The sequence below is a fragment of the Fundulus heteroclitus genome, chromosome 12 (assembly GCF_011125445.2).
Source record: "Fundulus heteroclitus isolate FHET01 chromosome 12, MU-UCD_Fhet_4.1, whole genome shotgun sequence".
In the NCBI taxonomy this organism is placed as follows: domain Eukaryota; kingdom Metazoa; phylum Chordata; class Actinopteri; order Cyprinodontiformes; family Fundulidae; genus Fundulus; species Fundulus heteroclitus.
In genome coordinates this window covers 11,661,410-11,683,183 of record NC_046372.1, presented here as the reverse complement: position 1 = coordinate 11,683,183, position 21,774 = coordinate 11,661,410, and the positions used below count along the sequence as shown (strand labels likewise).

At 37.9% G+C, this 21,774-nt stretch overlaps 1 protein-coding gene across 2 annotated transcripts in view; it reads right to left on the bottom strand.

Moving 5' to 3' along the window:
• Positions 1–21,532, bottom strand: part of gpat2 (glycerol-3-phosphate acyltransferase 2, mitochondrial) — a 217,686-nt gene extending 196,154 nt beyond the window's left edge. Inside the window, exons 1-2 of one of the 2 annotated variants that reach the window (XM_036143930.1) lie at positions 21,396–21,532; positions 11,327–11,392 (exon numbers count right to left, since the gene is read on the bottom strand). The gene's annotated coding sequence lies outside the window, so the exon portion shown is untranslated. The remainder of the gene's footprint in view (positions 1–11,326; positions 11,393–21,395) is intronic. The other variant, XM_036143932.1, reaches the window with a different exon arrangement.
• Between the last annotated feature and the right edge of the window lie 242 nt (positions 21,533–21,774).

Sequence of the window (21,774 nt, the reverse complement as noted above, 5' to 3'; positions counted from 1 at the left end):
CTGCAGGGATATTGAAACAAATAAACACTCAACAGGGCTCTTCACATAATGCAGATGAGATGGTGCTGCAGACTCTACAATATGAAGTGGCAACAACAATGCACAAACAAAACACCACAAAGGACTTGGCTGCACAGAGGCCACCACTGTGGAAATGAATTTACGTCAACGACCTTCTGACGCACAGCAGATGTTACACAGAGACAGTTCATGACAGCAAAGCCCCAGGTACATAAATAAATGTTTACCATCTTAGCAAATTAATGCAGTGGTTTGTCAGCCAGTTGTTTTAGAAGATACGACCACAGTTCAAGTGTTGGAGAAACAAAAATGTTTGGTTTTCAATTTAAACCTTAATATAAAATGTGTATCAACGTTGCTTTGCAGAATAAAAATACTATTGATGGTTGTGACATCCCCCCCCCCAATTTTAATGGATCTTTTTGGCATGTTTAACGGCAGCTATGAAATTTCTTTTTGTTTAATTATTCTTGCAGTGGTTTGTGTTTTTGATTATTTAACGGCCACTTTTATTTTTACTTCACACAACTACAGATGCATCAATAAGTCCTTTAGGAAAACTATTCTGATTTCCAGGATTCTTTGACATCTGACCTGCTGAATATCCAATGTGCTATTTCTAAGGACACACAAACACACACACACACACACACACACACACACACACACACACACACACACACACACACACACACACACACACACACACACACACACACACACACACACGTGTGCTGGGGGTTTCTTGACAGAGGCAGAAAAATCAAGCATTTACCAAATTAACCCCAATTAACTCCCTAACGTATATCTCCCAAACGTTTGTCTGACTTTTGAAACTCACATACTGATGGAGTTACAGACCAAAATTGGTGGACAATCTTAATTTGATGCATCTTAACAACACACACACACACAAATCTGACTTCTCAGAACCAATATTTGTCTTTTCAATCAAATGGCTCCAAAAGTTCAGCTTGCCATAATGACAAACTTACTACAAAGTAGAACTATTAGTTGGAATTCCTGAAATGTAAAAACAAAAAGTTGCAGTAAACCTAAGAGGCAGTTTAAAAATAAGACTCTTAAATCATCTAAATATTTTAATCTAATACAAAAAAAGACATTTTAGGCTGTAGGCTAAGTTTGAACCAGCCAGTCTCAGCTGGACTCCGTCGTCATCTCATCACTAAGCTTGTCAGCTTGCCTTTGGCTTGTTTTAAATGAGAGCTGTCACTTTTTCTTCCAAGTTTAAATATCTCTTTAAATGCAGCGAAGCTGTGAACACCAGTCGTCCCTTTGAATTAAGTAAACAGCATAAGCTGTTCAAAGGATACGCTATACAAAATATATTTAATCATCCGTGGAGTTTAAACTGCTGCAGGCAGTGGTGACCTGGGAAAAGCTTATTAGCATTTCTTTGTTCGTTAAAATGTAGGACCTTAACTACTAATTATTGGGACCTTTTGCCTTCTCTCTACAATCCCTTTATGCCACCTCACTTAATAAACCTGTGGATTTATCGCACCACTTAAGTGTGAAGGAACAACACTAAAGCCAGTAATCACCCTGCTGGCAGAAGCTGGCACAAAAATGCAGAGAAAAAACACCAAGATAAGCAAGTTTATCTGTAAACTTGTATTGTTTCTGAGTATTGGTGTTGAGAAGTTATGATGAAGTGGGGATCCAAACAATAAAATTCTGTTGCACCACAATTTCTACTTTGCATAGCACAGCTGTGCACAGGAAAATATGAAGATGATGTGAAAGGACAGGAAATTTGCTTTAACTGCATATGAAACGACATCGCTGGACACAAGTGGTTATGTGAAAGTCACAGCTCACTGCATTTCAGACTAATGGGAACTTGACAGCTACATCCTGTGTGCCAAGGAGAACAGAGGGGGAAAAAAAAACACAACTGTCCGTGTCCCATCTCCCATAAAGTGGTTGCAACTGTTGTCATAGACAATATTTTAAATTATGCGACTGTCTTACACAATAAGACTTTTGAATTCTCCCTGTTTAGGCCACATGATAAATCTGAGCCACAGGAGGCTTGTAGGGAAGTCTGTTGATGCAGCCTTTTACAATCTACAAGAGTGTCACAAATAGTTTTGGATGATCTCCATCAAAACTGCCAACTAGGAAAAAAAAACAAGCAGAAAACTAACATTTTTAGGGTAAATTTAAACAATAATGACATGACAGGTTGTAGAATATATGAGCAAAATGAAAAGGGGGCAGATGTCATTTGTGCAAAGAAGATGGCCTAATTTCAACTAGTCTACGATCAAACAGCAACATTGAGATTCCACAAAAACTAAAATATATTTCAAATGTAGAGTGATAGAACGATGAACTGCAACGTTATGTCAAAAATCTTGTTGTGTGACATTTATTTTCATCTTTTTACAGCTAGGAAAGCAGTACATTTCCAATAAATTCCTCATACTTAAACTTACTTTCAAATGACGGAAAGGAAAATGGGTCTAAAATTTCTATGTTCTCATGAGCATTTACTGTAAAGGTAAAGCCTGCAATCTGCCCTCCAGTGATCTCACGGAGTCCCATATGATCAGTGATCGTGGAAACGTGCCTTTTTATTTTATTTAGGGCGCCGTTATCTACCATGCAGAAAATGTGGACATTAAGAAAGAACTCATAACTAAAGCAAATACTGGGTACTCACAAAACACTGCAAAGTTTGCTTAATTTATACACTATATTGTCAAAAGTATTTGTTCGCCTGCGTTGACTCCCATATGAATATAGCTTGAATGCAGCAGCTCGGCCAATAAAACCCATGGCATATAGCTATTTATCCACTTTTCTTGAGCTAATCAGAAGGCCGCATGAAGTTTAGAGCTGTATAGCGATCGACTCTGCAGAAAGTTGGCGATCTCTGCTCACTACTTGCCTCAACAACCACTGACCGCGCTCTGATAGGTGATTGATAAACCTGACTTCAATCACTTAGATGGATGAGTTAATACTTTTGGCGATATACTGTAGCTTTGACCTAGTGGTGGGACTCGTTGGTTTATCCTACCAATCTAAGTCACAAATTTCTAACTCCAGAACTCAAGTGTCTTACAGCTATAAGATGCAGCTTCTTTTCAAAACACCTGAAAAAAAAAAAGGATCTTTAGCAAGACTTTGCCCCAAGTAAGACTGTCTTGCAATTTAAATCATACACTCCTGTTTTAGGTGAAGTGTTGTCAGAGCCCTTTAGCAGTTTCCAGAACCTGGTTAACCACCTTTATGGAGCTGCATATTAAAGCTGTCCAGCAGAAACCTCATGGTAAGGCTGGATGATATATGGATGGATATAATTATTAAAAAATTCAAAACATATTTAAAGTGCAGCTGTAGCCATTTTATACTGTTGCTTCATAACCTATTTTTAGGTGAAGAACCACAAACACTGAATTCAAACTCAACCCTTTATTCAACCAACTTTGTACCAAAATTGCAAGTCTTATAAAAACAAAAAAAGAACACGTTCCCTTAACTCTTTGAAGGGGGCGGAGCTTTGTAACTGAGCTGTGTTTGTGATTGGTTGGGCAGGTGTAGTGACCGTAGTATTAACCTACATGATAGGCTTGAATACAAAAGGAAGTTCTATTGAACTTTTTATTGACTTTTTTTTCTATCGCACCACACGTCTATCGATTGTTATGTATTGTTATTGAATTATCGTCCGGCCCTATTTCATGGGGACAAGAAAATAACTCAGAAGAGATTTCAGCATCCTTAACATAGGGGTGGACAATAAGTCAACATCAATATATTTTCCAATATAACTTTATTCAATAACGGTCATATGACATTTCCAATGTTTCAATATATGTTACAGTCTATGATTGGCATATTTGTCACTGACGGACGCTCCAGGTTTTATATAGTTTTATGTTTTTGTTTTTTTAAGCAAATATTTTCAAAATGTTGGAGGAGTTTTATAAACATGGCAAAATGACTGTCATAAGTTTGTGCAGGCATCTGTTGTGCCATTCTTGGCAGTCTTTCTGCGGCTTTTATTTTGTTTACATCAATATCGTAATTATATTACATTACATCCATATTGTCCAGTCCTACATGAACATTATTAATGAGGAAGGCAAGCTCAATACTAATGTAGACCATGTAATACTCATAAAATGTAGAACTAAATTTTTAGTTCATATTTAAAGAGTTTGTGTTACAAACGAACTGGTACTTTACTCTGATTGTGAACAAAGCTTTTTTTATACGCAATATTAATTGTTAGCTATGTCAAACCTCATACCTGTGCATCTCCAGATTTCTGTATGACTACACCAGTCTGGTTAACTGAGAATATGTTAAACAACATTTTAAGTGATGACTTGACAAGTGGACCATTATTCATGATTTATTCAATATTTCTTTCAAACAACGTGAGCAACAGAAAAAGCTGCTCCCACTGGTGTTAAAAGAGAGAGAGCTTTCCCCACCACTGGCCTAATCTTGAATCTTGTTTACCAGTACTGCCACAGAAAAAGCTGCACTTTAGCACATGGTGGAAGTGGCGGTTTGATGATGCTGAGCTAAAAAGATACTTCTAGATACTTTTGCATCCACAAGACCAAGAATGCCCACCCACTGTCTCCTGGCAAACAGAAGTGTGACACGATGAGCATTTAAGACAGAGAATACCAGCTTTGTGTGAAAGCATATGCCCGAGGAGAATAAAAACAAGGATAACAGTGAAAAGGGAGGAATAAAATTCAGACAATCTCCTTAAAGCCTGTTCCTGTGGTTCTCCAGTCAGAGGCACCTTGGCAAGAGGAATGAAGGGAGAGGGCGGGGGAAGTGTGTCAGTTGACTGGGGCGGACTAAAAAAAGTACAATCGTTTCATTGAGTGAGCTGTGAGCCAGTAGCTAAAAGCAGATCAGTTATTTGGATCACAGTCAGGGTTTGAGATTTGACAAAGGGTCATGGTACCAAAATTCTGACTTTTGGTAACCCACCTAACTATTTCAACCCACCTTAAATATCTCAACACCATACCAGAATCATAGTAAACATAAAAGCATTTTCTACATGAGTAGCTTGTGAAATGGACTTGGATTAAGAGGTAATCTATACAAATATTTTAATACTGTGTTTGTATGTAATAAATATTTTAATTATACTGTTCTTTAGGGGGTTTATATCTACGTTCAACGCTTACCTTTCCTGTTTTGTAGAAAATCTGTCCAAAGCTTAACATAAGACTCGGCCAGGGTCCTAAGGCACTTAAAGCAGCACCCTGTAACTTTTAGCCACTAGGGACGCTAGACCTGTAACTTCTAGGATTAACGCCCCTTAAGGCCACTGGCAACATTGCAATGTTGCAAAATTGTTTTGGAATCTGATAGCAGAACACTTTGGACCAGCAGATTGAGAAGTCAAGTTCACTCCTCTTTTTCTTTCTCATTTTCTAAATGAAAGAACTGTGGCCAATCCCACATAAAGTGAGTGGGGAGTGGTGGCCTATTGGTTATAGCATTGCGCATGTGTCTCAGAGGTTCTGACTTCAACTCCCACAAACTGCCACTCCAGGTTCATGAGCAAGGCCTTTTACCCCAAATTGCGCCCCGGGCGCAGCACAGTGGCAGCCCTCTGCTCTCCAAGGGGATGGGTTAAATGCAGAGAACAAATTTCATTGGAATGTATGTTGCAATGACAATAAAGATGATTAAAAAAATAAAAAATTAGATCAAATCATATATAAGAGAACCAAAAATAAGTCTGATATGTCATATCTGTTTAGTTTTGTTTTGTTCTAACCTAAAATGGGTCATCTGACCTTGAGCAGTGCTCTAAGTCACATAACCCATTCGGCAAAAGATCAGACCTTCAGTTACAAGTTACAAGTTTCTGAGAACACCAGTGCAACAATACGCACCAAGTGCTGTATATTGACCTGTAAAATAATTTTATATATCTCAAATTAAGCTAGTACTTGAGTCAAAACGTACACGGTACCGCTTTAAGTTGTACCCAACTTTAGTAAAATAACTCAGCTTCTCTGCGATGTAGTGCCATATAAACACTATATAATAAAAATGTACATTCATTGTTTATTGTTTTTGTAGCACTTGAGACAAAAAAAGTTAAATAAAAGTAGATGTAAGCAAAAATCTTTGAAAGAGGTCAGGTAGGTACCATTGTGCAGCCAACACAGTCATTTATCTGATTGCCAAACAGAAAGGCATGATCGATTACAGCAGAGAATAGGCCTCCATTGCTCTTGAGTCCAGTGGCAACATGCTTTGTGCCACTGCATTGAACGCTTGGCATTGCACTTATTGATGCAAATCGTGGATTCAGCTACTTGGCAATGCAAACCATTCCAAGTAGCCGTCTCCCCAATGTTCTTAAGATAATCCGAATGCCACACAAAGTTTGGAGGAATCTGGTTATTGATGCCACATAACTTTGCCTCAAAGGCAATTAACCTTGCTGAGCAATTTTACATGGCCTAGCACTTTGTGGCTTAGTTGGTGTCGTTACCAATTGTTACCAATCGTTACCCATTTGTTTTAATTCCAATAACAGTTGACTGTAGAATATTTAGTAGCAAGGAAATTGCACTTCACTGGGCTTCATTGAGCCCCTGAGAATGACCTATTCTTTACAAATGCTTGGAGAAGCAGATCAGTTCAGGGGTGAAATCCAGTTTTTATCAACTGAGACAACTATCAAAGGTAAAACATTATTTTAAAACAAGACTTTGAAACTGTAATCCATGCTTTAATCACAACACGCCTCGATTCCTGCAACTCTTTTTATTATGGTGCATCACAGACAGCCCTGTCTCGTCTCCAGCTGGTGCAGAATGCAGCTGCTCGACTTTTAACTGGTACACCAAAGAGAGAAAGCACATAACTCCTGTTTTAGCCTCAATGAACTGGTTGCCTGTTCAGTTTAGGGTTCATTTTAAGATTCTTTTATTTGTTTTTAAATCTCTGAATGGTCTGGCCCCACATTACCTCTCTGAGCTTCTGCAAGTGCATTGCCCTTCCCGGTCACTCAGTTCAGCAGACCAGCTTCTCCTGGATGTGCCGAGGACGCAGCGGAAGCTCAGAGGGGACTGAGATTTTTCTTTGTTAGCTCCAGGCTTTGGATCTTGCTGCCATTAAACTTCACTGTCCATTTTTAAATCTGCTCTGAAAACCCCTTTTCTCATTAGCTTTTGACACATCATGACAGGGCTCACCTTATTCAATTTAATCACATTTTTTTTACATCTTCTAAGTGTTTTATGTTATATTTTACTCAAGTTACTTAATATTCTTACGTGTTTTATATTGTATTTTGCTCTAATTTACTTTAAACTTGTTTTGTGTGTTTAACAGGTATGCTGTTCATTTTTGTTCAGCACTTTGGTCAACTGTGCTGTTTTTAAAGGGCTTATAAATAGAGTTGGCTTGGAGAAGTCTAAATGCTTAGGTGCTGGATTTTTTACACCTGCTCCAATGAAAGGGATTGAAATAACTGCCAATAACTGCCAATCACCCCTCCAATGCCATGGAGGGGTGACCAAACACTCTTCGCAGTATAATGTGTCTTACATCTATTTATTTACACTAACTCTATTATGTACAATGGTTGATTGATTTACAAGTCTATGGAAAATTCTTTTCTGAAGCTCAAAAGTGTAGTTGTTGAATATACAGAGGTCTGCACTGCAAAAACAGAACTAAAAATAAGTAAAATTGTCTTTAAATGAATGTATTTGTCCCTGATTTGAGCAGGTAAATAAGATTGTTTTCCAATTAAATAAGATTTTTCCACTTAAAGTAGGAACAATTCATCTCCATCATCTTATTTCAAGTGCAGGATGTCTAATTATCTTATTTTAGGGGTAAAGATACTCATTCCATTGGCAGATAATCTTATTTACTGGCTCAAATCAAGGACAAATAGACTAACTTTAAGAACATTTTACTTGTTTTTAGATCCGTTTTTGCAGTGTGGAAATATGGTTTAGTTGGCTACTAACTGCCCTACAAAAGGTACGATAATGAGCAAATGCTTCTCATTTTTGTTCAAATGAGAAGCATGTAGTATATAACCACATGATGTGGTTATATAATACTGCACACTAGATCTGTTGCTTTCTTTGTCCTGCACAGGTTTAAAAGATGTTTTCATATGGGTTGTGCAGTGCAATGAAACAGTTCTGTCCGTTATATGAAAGAAATATAGTCATCTTTGCATTAAGCAGACTTGTCAAGAACCAGTGGAATACCAGTAAGAGAACTGGTAGTTGGAGAAATGCCATCTCATTAGACACCCATAAAAGCTGCAGCTTGGAAAATGAGATTATTAGCACGCCCACCATGTCTGAACAAAGGCAGGAACACAAAGCTGCTGCTCATTGACTTGCTGTCACACAAGGGTGCAACTCATAAGCAATACTTCTTTGAAAGCACCAACATCCATTACAAAATGCTGGTACTGGTAAAAAAAAAAGTGCATAGCTGTGATTTGAATGGCTTGGCATTATTGGAAAGCCGTTGAAGCATTGGGATACCAAGCACAAAAGCAACATTAAAGATTTGTTTAATATTGATGGATAAATAAAAACACAGTATTATAGGTAGAGATGGGTACCTTTCACATTTGAACCAATACGGTACCGATACCCGGTACCTGAGAGTCGATACCGGTACTTAACGGTACCTATTTAGTGTGTATGTAGTAATAAAGGTTAGTTTATTAATTAAAAAAATTAAATATATTACATTTTCAATTTATTTCTCAATACTTGTTTGGATCTAGAAATGAACCTTATTATTAAATAATTAATGAATTTTAAAGGAGCAATAAGCAAAATTTCAATATTTTAGATGGAAAGAACTAAAAAATAATGATTTGAAGAACCAAAGGTAGTATTCAGATGGACTATGGTATGACTTCAAACCCCAGCTATCTCAGTTTTTTTTCAGTCTCTGGACTGGAGCGTGCGTGTACATGCGCACACATTTACGTGCATGTGAACCGCTGCCACTCAGGGCTCAGCCCCTCCCTGCCCTGTAATACAACTGTCAGAGACACACAGCGTTGGAGCACCATGCCAGTCCCTTTGTCAATACTTTATTGCAATAACAACTGTGCAATAATGCAGTCAGAAATATATATTTAAACACAAGCAACTGCTTTGTTTCGCACATTTTTTTCTGCTCTGGTTGTGTGTTTATGTTGTTGATTATTGCACACCAGTGAAATACGACAGTTTTGCCAGCAAAACAGAGGTCCACCAAAGAGTGGTGATAATATCATGGTTGATACTAGGCACCCTGATACACACAGTGGATAGTGTAGCCTTGGTAATAATGTAAAACTTGTTTTAGCAAAAGCTTGAGCATCTAAGGAGTGTATCTGCTTGTCAAGACTTGATGCAATCAACTGGGTTCCCTTAGATAGGAAATTCTTTGATCAATCTGTATGATCTGATTGAATTTGACTTTGGAAAGTGCTTTGAGGTGACACGTTTCATGAATTGGCGCTATATAAATAAAATTCAATTGAATTGAATCTGATTAACAGGCTGCTGAGCACCTACAGTTGAAACCGCATTTTAGCCGTATCTTACTGGCCAAATATGCTGTGTTTAACCCTTCAAAACACATATGAGATATATATTTTACAAAATGTAAATACATGTAACCTGGAGAGCCAGATTTATTTTGTGTAGCACTCTACGTTATGCACATTATCAATTTGGGACTCCTCCTCCGTTCGGGGAAAGGAGGAACACTCAGCAGAACTTTCCAAGCTTATTGGATGAATTGACACCTAGTGCTCGCCTACCAAAGGTTGGTTTTAGCCGATCACGGTCACAAATCAAAACGTAAGCATCAGACGTCATGAGAAACGCTCATTTAGATAGTGACTCATGACAATCATGTATTCTGACAAATCAGATGTGATAGCAGCAGCTACGCGTGAGTCCCCCAGCGCCGCCATGTTTATGTCGGTGCAGATGTGGGCTCAGCCGCTCTTGCTTTCGTCGTACCGGTATGTCCCGCCTTAAACCACAATATGCAAACATTTTTGGTTCGGACACAAACGGATAAGGCTAAAGTGGTAAGAAGATGGATTCTCGTGTGTTCGTGAACACACAAATACAGCGAGAATTCATCTTGCAGGCAACGTTAAAATGATTGGTAAATGAACTGAACTTCTATAGCGCTTTTCCAGTAATACTGACCACTCAAAGCGCTGTACACTAAAGCCACATTCACCCAATCACACACTGACATTCAGTAGGCAACTTGGGATTAAGTGCTTTGCTAAGGAGCACATAGACATGTGACAGGGGGAAGCTGGAATTGCAAGAAGACTACTCTACCGACTGAGACGCAGTCGCCCCTGTACAAGTCTTTTGTAACCTCAACGTTACACCACCACTAGTTCTAGAGTTACAAAACCTAATAATTACGTGAGTAATCACGTGACTCTCTGAGCAACCTGTTATGGATACAAATGCAATCACTTTCTATCACATATCAGAAACCACTGATACAGTTGTCCCTGACACAACACACTTACAAGATTCATTGCCTTAGAGAACCTCCTACAAATCAAGGCTGTCCTCGAGCATTATAAAAGAGGAGTGGTAAATGCATTCTCAGTTCAAGGTTTGTAGTATAGCTATATTTCAAAGATCGGATATTAAAACTAAGAAACAAGAAGACAACCTGTCCATAAAACATGGTTAGGTTCAGATGAGCAAAATATAGTTTTCTTTATATATAGGATATACCAGGGCTTTAAAATGATCACTACCACTCAAGTTTTTAACAGCCTTTTTAGATGTTAATAGGCATAAGGTCAGAGTAAAAATGCATTCCCATAGTAATTACACAAAGATCTCATATCAATTCATGCCTAATGCTTAGTTATCAGAGTTGTTCCAAGAACCTTCAGAGATGTATGATCTTAGTCAAACCTTTTTACTCTCTAGCACTACTCAAACTTTGGAGGACTGTTTTTATTATTCACTGTGACAGTGAAGATAGTCCACAGTTGCTATGGCCCCTTAAAACATAGCAACTAAGTGACTTATTCAATATAGTTAAAAAAAAAAAACAACTAAAAAACAGCTATGACCATAGGCAGCAAACACCCAGAAAAAAAAAAAGAAACACTGGTGGGAATAAAAGACTGCGAACACACACACCAGCTGAAAAATCTAAATGCTACACACAAAAACCTGAGCAAGGACAAAGCTGACACATTTCACATTTTGCTGAGCATTGTTGGCAAGAAGAAGACTATTGTTCGTCCTACCTTATTCTGAAGCAGCAGAAGAGTTTGTCTGATGAAGACCACCGGTGGCTAGACATTCAGTGTTGCCTTGGAAGTAGAGGTAGAAAACGTATGAGAAAATGCATTTTATCGCTAATGGTAACCTTAAAAAAAACGAAATTTACATTAATCTAAAACTAAGATGTAGCTCTAAATACGACAAATAAATAAAAACCAAAAGGTAAGCATTACGAATATCCTATCTAATTCCTAAGGATGTTCATCTGTGCCTAGATAGAGGAATAAAGATCATGCCAAACACTGGACTTGTAAAAATTTCATCTGACATGCTCCCCTTCCAGTGATAAATAATTGTCATCCAACTAAGAAAGGAGGCAAAAGAAGAAAAGGAATAAACCTTTCAAGGGGGATGAAAGTGGGGCATCCTCAGAGTGATTAGGTATTCACATGCAGACAAGTCAAATCAGCAGTAATAGAGAAGACATCAATGCAGCGAGCAAAGACAAATGAGAGATGAGAGGCAAGAAAAATGAAGGGAGGGGAAAACCTCTGACTCAGAGCTCATCTGACTGCAGCCAACAAATTCCTCCTATATACCATGATGTATTCATACACTTTACACACTCGTTCATTCACTGTGAAAGTCTTTAGCCAAACCAGAGGAGATGGACATCGCAGTGTCTGTTAATAAACTCTATCCATTTTCGGCCTGCACTGTCGCTACACGGCGCTACGCTCTTGCAGCCATAAGAAATGAGGATCAGCTCGTGTACCAACATGACAGACAAACGCAGGCTTCCCTCCTCTCCTCTCCATCGGAGGGTGAAATGACATGATACCTCTGATCCTGTCAGAGCCTAAAAATACACAGTATAATAGGACTCTCATTGGCCCTTTCAGTTCCTCTCATTGTTCACAGTTGCTTCTCTTTGCCAGAATATTAGGTCCAAGTCAGGAGGCTGTTCAGATGGATTTCTGTTGATGCAACCATAATTAGAAAAAAAAAGCCAAATAAAAAAAATGCAATATTTGACATTTATGCAGAGAAAACTAAATTGTTTCCTAATAAACTTACTGTTGTGAACGATGTAGTTTAAACATGTCGCATAGTTTTCTGTCAAACAATACTAAATTCTATATGCTTCATCCCTTTTAATTTTTTTCACCAGCTTGTTTTCTGCAAAAGCTCCCCTTACTTTCATTTTATAAAAGTGGACAAAATGTGATTATAAAAATGCTACACTGGGAGAGAGAGTGTGCTTAGTTTATTTGTTTCCACTGATAAACTTTTTTTGATATGACTGTATTTTAACGATGACACTCGAGCAACTACAACTACTGCAACTACTCGACATAATCGATGACTTTAAACATAAATGTCTATCACTATTTTTTGCCTACTTATATTGAATTCATCACATTTGTTATCTCACATTTCCCAACAGTACCGTCAAGCGTTTCCTTACACACAGCGCTGTGTACCTTATTCTTCGGACTATAAGTCGAATTTATTAAGAAATTTCACAAAATCCAATACAAGTACTGACATTTAATCAGGTAAGCCATTTTATTCAATTACAAAATTGTATCCACAAGAGGCTGAATAACATAGAACATAGCTGAGATGTTGAGCTGCACCACACCAACGCTCCAGTCCGTGAATGCATACTGAAACAACGAAGCAACATACAAACACATGTTCAGTCGTTGTCTATAAGTTAAGGTTTAAGTGGTAAAGGAGCAGGATATAGTTGTCTCAAGCTTAGAGTGCCCTCTTATGGCTATAGACAGTAATGTTTACTCCTTTGTCCATGTTGGTCAGTTAGAATTACCATTTAAAAACGTGTTATAATTTTTTAATATACGCCGCATCTAACTATGAAAGAAAGTGCGACTGATAGCTAGAAATATACAGTAAGTCCTCTTGTGCGTGTTTGTGAGCTGCATATGTCAGTGGAGCTCAACTCCATGCAATGTTAAGCTCCAAATGAGCAGTAGTTTCTAGACAGCCAAGGCAGAAAAAGTTTGGGAGCACCTAAAGTTAGATGAAGAAAAAGGGAGTGTTTGAATGATCTAATCTTTCTTGACATAACACGACCGAACAGTGAGATACATTAGCATCATGGTGCGTTCCAACCGACCGCGGTGACTACGTAATTTCCACCTACACCGCGCTGTGTTCACCGCTGTACATTTCGCATGTACTGTAGTGAACATCGGCTTCACCGTGTGTCACCACGTCATCAAATAGGAGGAGCTTCTGTCTGCTTGTCTGTTCAACTAAACACGGAGGACCAGGTTTTTACCAAATGAGTCATGGTACTGCATTTAATGGGGAAAACCGAACAACGTTTTACCGTTTTACCGCTCCTGGCGGCGCAATTTGCATAGTATAAAATGTAAATGCATTGTTCACGCTGCAGTCGATCAGAACACACCATCAGACACTAATGACGAGTCCATAAAAGACAAAGCCACGTCAAGTATAGTGTGTTTTAAGCTGATTGCAGAGTCAGACAAGTTGTCTGTTTCAAAACAAGTTGTCTGTCTCCAACACTTCGTATTTGAATCTACGATGAGGTTTGAATGGCTAACATTGTGCCTGTGTGTCAGGCTTTATGTAGCCGACAGTAAGTTTTACTTCTGCCTGTTTTAAGCACATTTAATGGGGTACATATTGTCGATATATAATATTTGATATTGACCAACATGCTGAATATTCCAGCTTTTTATTTATGAATACATAAATAAGGGTTTAATTTAGCTTATATTAATAAGGTTGGAGTTTGTACATTACACTTTTAGGCCATTTTGCACTTGAAGAGTGTGTCCAGTCATAATTTGTGGAAGAAAATGTGTGATTTATAATAATTCAATAAAATAGCTGATAGATTAAAAAAATTGTCATTAGTGGCAGCCCTGTGACAGTCCTTCAATTAAAGGCAAATTAGTATCCTTATTTTGAGCCTCATGTATGTGTAAACTATTTGAAATCTGGCAAAAACACAGAAATGAGAAAACGCATCAACTGACATCAAGCATCGAGTTCTCTATTTATGAATTTTAAATATATAATTTGTTGTGATCCAAGTCACAAGACAGCAATAGTTAGTTCAGGAGTGTGACCAATCTAAATAATTATACTAATGTAAATATAGTAAATTCATATATTTATGATTTTAAAAAGGTTGTCATATATTACGTTTGTTTTTGAGAAAGAAACAGATTTTTGCATTCAGAGAGAAAATGTATATCTACAGATTTATGTGAGCGAAGGTAAAATAAAAGTAATGTGCCATTATTTCATGTTCATGCAGCAGGAAAGGCCCTGCAGGACACCTACTAAAGAAGTATTGCTTCTCGTCTTCCATTAATCAAATTGAAAGAATCATGAATAACAAAGCTTATGACTGCCTTTCTTTCTAAGAAGAAGCATCTGTGAAATCTCATCCGACAATTCTGCCGTTTTTTCCCCTCTTCTGACTGATACATTTTTGGGATTAAACTGCAAGCAGTATTGTACATGTACAAGAGGGTTTAGATATGCTATTATTGCAATTACTAATTTAAATAGTGTTAACTCAATTTCTCAATTTTTTTATGCTAAAATAAAGTTACAAGATAATGTGCAAATAAAACAGTTAGTTACAACCGCTGTTGATAGATCCAACAGCACTGACCGTGTATAGCAAACTTAAAATTTAATAAAAGGATGGTACACAAGACTTTAATCATCGGAAAGTGCTAAATGAAGGCAACTGGGCTTGCTCGATTTTCTTGAAGATGTTTCACCTTTAATCTGAAAGGTTTTCTCAGTTCTAGGGAAAGCCTTTTGGCTTTTCTGTGTAAAAAAGAAAAAAAGAAAAAAATCAAGCAAGTGCAAATGCCTTAATTAAATCCTCACAGATAATTTATGTCTGGTTCAAAGCGCTCGCTAAAGCTTTCAGAACTCTTGCTTTTGACCTCTTAATATTTGTGTATTAATATGTTCTGAATTTCATCAGCTATATGCGAGATTTTGGTTAAAAAGGATCTAATATAAGCAGTCACAATTTCTGTTCTGCTCTATCCTCGCTGTTCAATGCTTTTTCATTGGGAAGTAGAGCAATAATTATGTCCAAGAAACAAATAAAGAGTTTCATTACTTTAGCAGAATGGAGAGTTGTGTATAAGTGAGATCTGTGCTATAATCCAGATAACATTTTGTAATTTTAATGAGAGTTTGTTTTTTTGTTTTCTTCTAGTAAGGACAGAATTTGTGTCAGGGTGACATTTGCCAAGCATCTTTAAACTAACAAAACAGAAAATACTATTGTTGCAACACCACAAAATTAGATGGGGGTTTGTTATAAAATTAAGCAACATAACAATTTAACCTATTAATCTTGAGATATTAAAGATGCTAAATATATGAGAGCATTGAAGCAAAGTTTAAGTCATGGCTGCCACCCAAATTTCTAATGGATTGTTATGAGTAGCTTAGAAAGTCGGCACTAAGTGCAGGTTCTGTATGCATACATCAATTACCTTAAAAATGTATATTTATTTCTAATGACTATTTGCAAACTTTTTAACTTCTCAGGGTATGTTTGTCATTCAAGCAAATCTACAGTAATTTACATTGTTCTGTAAAGTGACTGCTATGTGTCTTTTTTATCTTTCAGTACGGTGCATAGCTGTCTGCTCACCCAACCCTTCATGTCTCCTCAGTAAAGGAGGAGGTAAATCTTGTCAGGGTTTCCCACAGAAAATGGGATAATCCTGGCAGTAGTTGTGTGGTGGGTTGTGGGAGGTGCCCACAACCCATTTGAATTGGAAGCGCGAGGTGTGTTGTGCGATGCAGCTTGAAGAAGGGGTGCAAAGCTTAGCATGAGAACCTCGTGAGGTTGGTGTCAACGCCAAACACAACCGCTGCTGGGTGGGAGTTTTTAGGATTAAAACCAAATGTGGCCACCCGCTTAATTTGTCTTGAGCCGGTAGGTAGAGAGGATATACTTGCGTTATTATGCAGTTATATTAGATGAAAAAGGTCTCCAAATGACAATAATATGATTTATTGCAGTAATTTTTTTAAACATTTTTTTTATCATTCAGCAAAATCCGTTATCGTGACAGGTCTAGGTTTAAGTGCATTCAATTTGAACATTATATTTGTGTATTATGTGCAAATTCTGAGCCAGTGTCTCACCAAACATTTAATTACGGTTACATAATGACAAAGACTCTTGATTCTTGCCATTTTCCCCTGGTTTCTGCATGAAATTATTCAAAGGTTGGCAGAAGGGATGCAAACGAATAATCAACACAATTAATTGTCGATTAATGGTTAATTAAATTAAAGTTTGTTCCATTCGATTAACTGATAACACGCATTTGTGCTGCGTCCAGACCAAACACCTTTTGAGCGTAAAAAAGGCGTCCAAAGCCTCAACTTGGACACTTGTGCACATAAAAGTCCGATGCGTTATCTAGAGCCTCAACGCTCGAGACAACGCGTCATACAAAGTGGCTCCCATTGGGAGGAGCTACGCTGTTCTTTTCCTCTGCAGACTCTTTGTAAAATTGCAGATGAAATCAAGAGAGTGGCTCGGCTTTCTTTCCTGAATAATATAACCTGCGCTGTGTCTGAATTCACCAGATAATACGTTTTGAGCTTGATGAGTTTCACCACCTACAACAGGAGCTGTGTGGTGGCGAGGGTCGCTTTCAGCACTGCTTATGCTCACCCAGCCCAGTCTGACAACTTTCTGACCGGCATCACAGCCCGCATCCCCCACCAGGACACCAAATACAGGCGCCCCATTTCAGCTGAAGAGTCCATCAAGCTGCAAGGGTTCAGGTTTTCAAACTCTAGCATCGGCCACCCCAGAGGTTCTTTTTAATACATGTCGAACCAAATTTGCAGCACAAAACGCACTGAAAGCCTCAAAAAGCGCTGCAAGACTTCTTGGTGCCCCCCAAGGCGCCTCTGCCATAGACTTTGCATGTAAAACTGATGCTTAAAAAGCGTTTTGTCTGGACACACCATTAGACCTTCCTTCAGTTTTGTACTATGGCCGCCGTGCATTGTTCAATAAGCACCTTTCTACCTCAATATCTGTGACTCTCCTGAACACTTAAAAACAAAAAACAAAAAAAAAAAGAAAAACACTGTAACCCTTGTTCATGGCCTGTTTGTCAGTTTTTGCCTTCATTATATGTAATGTAGGGCTGCAACTAACGACTATTTTGATAGTCGACTAGTCAGCGACTATTGAAACGATTAGTCGACTAATCGGATAATTATTACTTTTTTCTTAAATTCAGCATGAAGTTGATTTAATTATGTGGCACATGATAATGAACACAAAAAAGATGGGTACAATGAAAAAACTTATTTTATTGCACATACTGTGGATTTGTACAAAAATTAAATAAAAATGTCCTAACTTTAATTAGGCACAGTGCTCAGTCAACAGAGACGTAAAATTTATAAATAAATAAACCTCTGTCCATTTTTTAGGGACAGCCAAATAAATGATTAATAAATTAAAATCAAATAAAGAATTTTCCCCTGTAAACCAACAACAGGCTGATTAGCAGCAGCAGAACATTAAATAAAACAAAGATGTGCATTTTGTGAAGTACATTCAGTGGTCAACTGTCTGTTGCAAAAGAACTTTACAATTCTCAACAGTCTGAAATCTAACGGTATTAACAACTAACATTAGTAGATACAGCTGAAAATAAGCATTCAAAGCTGTCTTTACTCAAGTTGTAAACATGGGCTGTGTGATATAACTTGGACACAAACTTGTCATGGTGGACAGACCAGGTTTAAAATCAAGATGAGGCTCAGGATATGTTGTTCAATTTATTTATACTAAGAAAAGTCAGCATATCAACATGGTCTCGTGTGAGACTTGCTCTCTTCTGCGAGCAGATATGTCCTGCTGCTGAGAAGATTCGCTCTGCTGGGGTGGATGTTGCAGGAATGCACAAAAGGGATCTTGCTACATTGGACAGTGTGGGAAAACGCCCCTCATTTTCTCTCCACCAGCTGAGCGGATCATCCTTTTTGCCTATTGGTGCCTCTGTGAAGAACAGCTGAACTTCCCTCCTCACCATTTGGAGGGGGGGTGGGGGGATATGTGGAGATACAAGTTCTGCGCGGACCTTTTCGCGGAGCGGGGGGTGGACGGGAGGAGGAGGAGGAGCGGACCGACTCGCGGAGCGGGGGGGAGGAGACAACAAGTTTTGCGCGCGGGGGGGTATCCATGTGTCCCGTGTTAACGTCACATTAACATGCAAGCATGAGTTTGTTTTTTTTTTTTTTTTTGGAATGTTGGCGAGGTGGTAGCCTGAGTTTGGCCAAGATAGCGCTGCGGGAAACCCTGACAATGTATGTCATTAAAACTGCATTGGCTTGAATGTTACTTGCATCTTACCGAGGCGAGTCAGACTCCGTTTCGTTTAACTCCCTGACATGCTTTCTCTTTAAATGTTCGTGCATCACCGAGGTACTGCCATGATACGCAAGATCTGCTTTGCAAACCTTGCAAGTAATCTTTTTATTCGCCGTATCCAGGGTAAAATGCTCCCAAACTTTAGAAGTCTTGGTACGCGTACAGAGACACTACTGCGCATGAGCGACTCTCAGCAGAGATCATAATCAAGTGAGATGCCTCACTCTGTTTGAAAAACGCGTCTGGCGACAATAGCCGACAATGGAATTCATTGTCGACAATTTCTATCATCGATTTTTGTCGACAACGTCGACTAATCGTTGCAGCCCTAATGTAATGTGACCCGAAGTGTCAAAAGAGTACACTTCGGGTCACTGGTCATTCTTAAGTGGAGCCACACCGCAGTAATAAGAGAACAAAGTAATGGCAGACGCAACACGAAGCGGTCCAAATGGAGTCCGGTGTGGGATTACTTTTGCACCGTTTAATAAGGATGCACAACGCTCTTTATACGGATCTGTTTTTAAACATAAACTCTCAACAAGTTCCTTAAGTTGTCAGGTAAATAGCTCCCATACAGCCGGGCTCCCTGGCGGAGTAGCGTCTGTTTCTTAACCATAACTCACTGATGTGCTCAGAAGGCAAGGATGTGATGACATAAAAGCAGAGGGCACTACGCAAAAAACTGTAACATGATAGAAAAAAACATGATGCCAAAAGCACTGTTAAAGGTGAGGACTGTCCTGAGGGTTATACGCGTTTCATATATTTTATTCTATTCCACTTATTTGCTTCTATTCCGTAACCTAATAGGTTTCTGTTTTGTTATATTCTATAAATATGTACAAGTTTAATAATGTGTGTGAGAAACCAATATTTGTTTATTCAGTCAGTATTCACCAAAGGAGGCACAATAAACTGTTAAAATATAATGATGTGCCCCTTTTAAAATTCAGCATATTGTACAAAAATAAATATTAGCCCTTCATGTTATGGCAAGACCCTCTTGATACAAGAGAAAACTAGTGTTTCTAAAAGAAAAAAAAATGGCCACTAATCAAATAATCGAAAGTCAATCAACTTTAGATTAACTCATTGATCGATAACTTGCATGCTTAGTTTGTATGTAAAACCATAAAGAAAAGCCCCTTGCAGTTATTACTTTGCAAATAGTTACTTTAAAACATTTGTTTTTTTATTTGTTTGTAGTACAGGGGAAGGATGTGTTGAATCTAGGGATGCAACTAATGATTATTTTAATAATTGATTAATCGGTTGATTATTTTTACAAAGAATCTGTTCTGTCACAATAATCTTAGGTAAAATATTTTTGCTTCAAATAAAGAAGTTTATATTGACGAGATTGTACGGCAATCATTTAATAGTCAATATTGTCTATATGAACCTCACACTGTTCCTAGTGCACCTAGGGGAAAAGATTTGTCATAACAATGCAACCAGTGCATGTCCATTTGTGACCACCAGACCATTTTATAGACTGTTTCAGCACAAGCTGCATTTTATATAAATACTACATGCTACATTTGTCCTTATTTACTTCCTTACTCAGTTATATTTTACTTTTACGGATGTTTATAAATTTTTTTCAAATTTTTCTTCCAAGCGTCAAAAAGGGTGTTAAATATTTAATTCTTCTCCTGAGGGTTTTACATTTTGAGGGTGTCCTTTAGGGATGTTTATGTCTCATTTTTTAATTAAGGTCTGCCTCTTATCATTCTGAGTGTATCACCAAAATTTAATAATGGCTACATAAAAACAATAAAGACTCTTTATTCTTAATAATTTTAGTTTAGAGCCCTGCTCCTCTCTCCCATTCAGTAACCGTCATTCAGACTTTGTCAACAAATTAAAAACCTTAATGCACAAATTATTACCATCAGAACGAAATTGTATTCCAATTGAGAGGGTTGGTTTATGATCCATAATCTGATCATTGTCCATCTAAACACTTGTTCAGATTAACTCATGAACTTAGTTAGGATGAATGTGGAGGATGAGCCCGCAGGGTTGTGCAGCACAGAACATTTTAGGATGATCATAATTTCCTGCCGCTCTCTTACATGAGTTCTCCACCATCTCAGAACCTGGTGCAGGTCCTTTCTATGCACTCAGAACCGTCAGAACCAACGCACCTCTGCGCTTTTTGTTTTTAAATAAAAGGCAGAATATTCAGCAGAGTTGATTTAACATATCATGGCACTTTTTTTGCATATCTAAAAAAAATACAAATTAAAATGAGCATACTTTTGTACGTTTGTGTCATGTTTCCATATAAATTGGGGGACATAGCCAGAATTTCACCTTTTAAAAAGGTAGCCATCTTTATTTTTAAACTACACACGGATTATTTTCAAAACTCGCCCAAAATACATTAGAAAAGTTCTTAGAAGAGTTTTTTGTTGTTGTTGTTTTTTTTTTTTTTACAAATACCAATAGTGTTGTGTACCAAGACGTTCCCGCGTGCGGACCCCAGTCTCTAGGTCCGCTAAACTACACCTGTTAACAAAATTAGCTTGTACCCGTTAAAGTCCTCGGCGCAAACCCCCTAAAAAACAACAACACGTATGTTCTGTGAAACCCCAACAAGCATTGCAATACACTAGCAATATTGCAGCAACACTTACCCGCATACAGAACATATGTTCTCGATTGTAGGTGTTAGTTTTCCACTTTTGCTGATATGTTTATCCTTCACTTTCGACGATAAGCAGCTTTCTTCTTCTTCTTCTTCTTCTTCTTCTTCTTCTTCTTCTTTATGGGATTTTTTTGGCGGTTGGCACGCAACGAAATGGTACATTACCGCCACCAACTGGTACGGAGTGTAGATCAGAATGGCCACTACTTATTTATACTAAACAAAACAAGTCACAATCAAATTAACAAAACAATATAAACTAAACCAAAATAAGATTTCAAATCCTCTCAGTTACATTTATTAATCTAAGATAATGAAAAACAACTACATAACACTTATCTCTTGAGTTTTTTCTAAGTATTTCTATT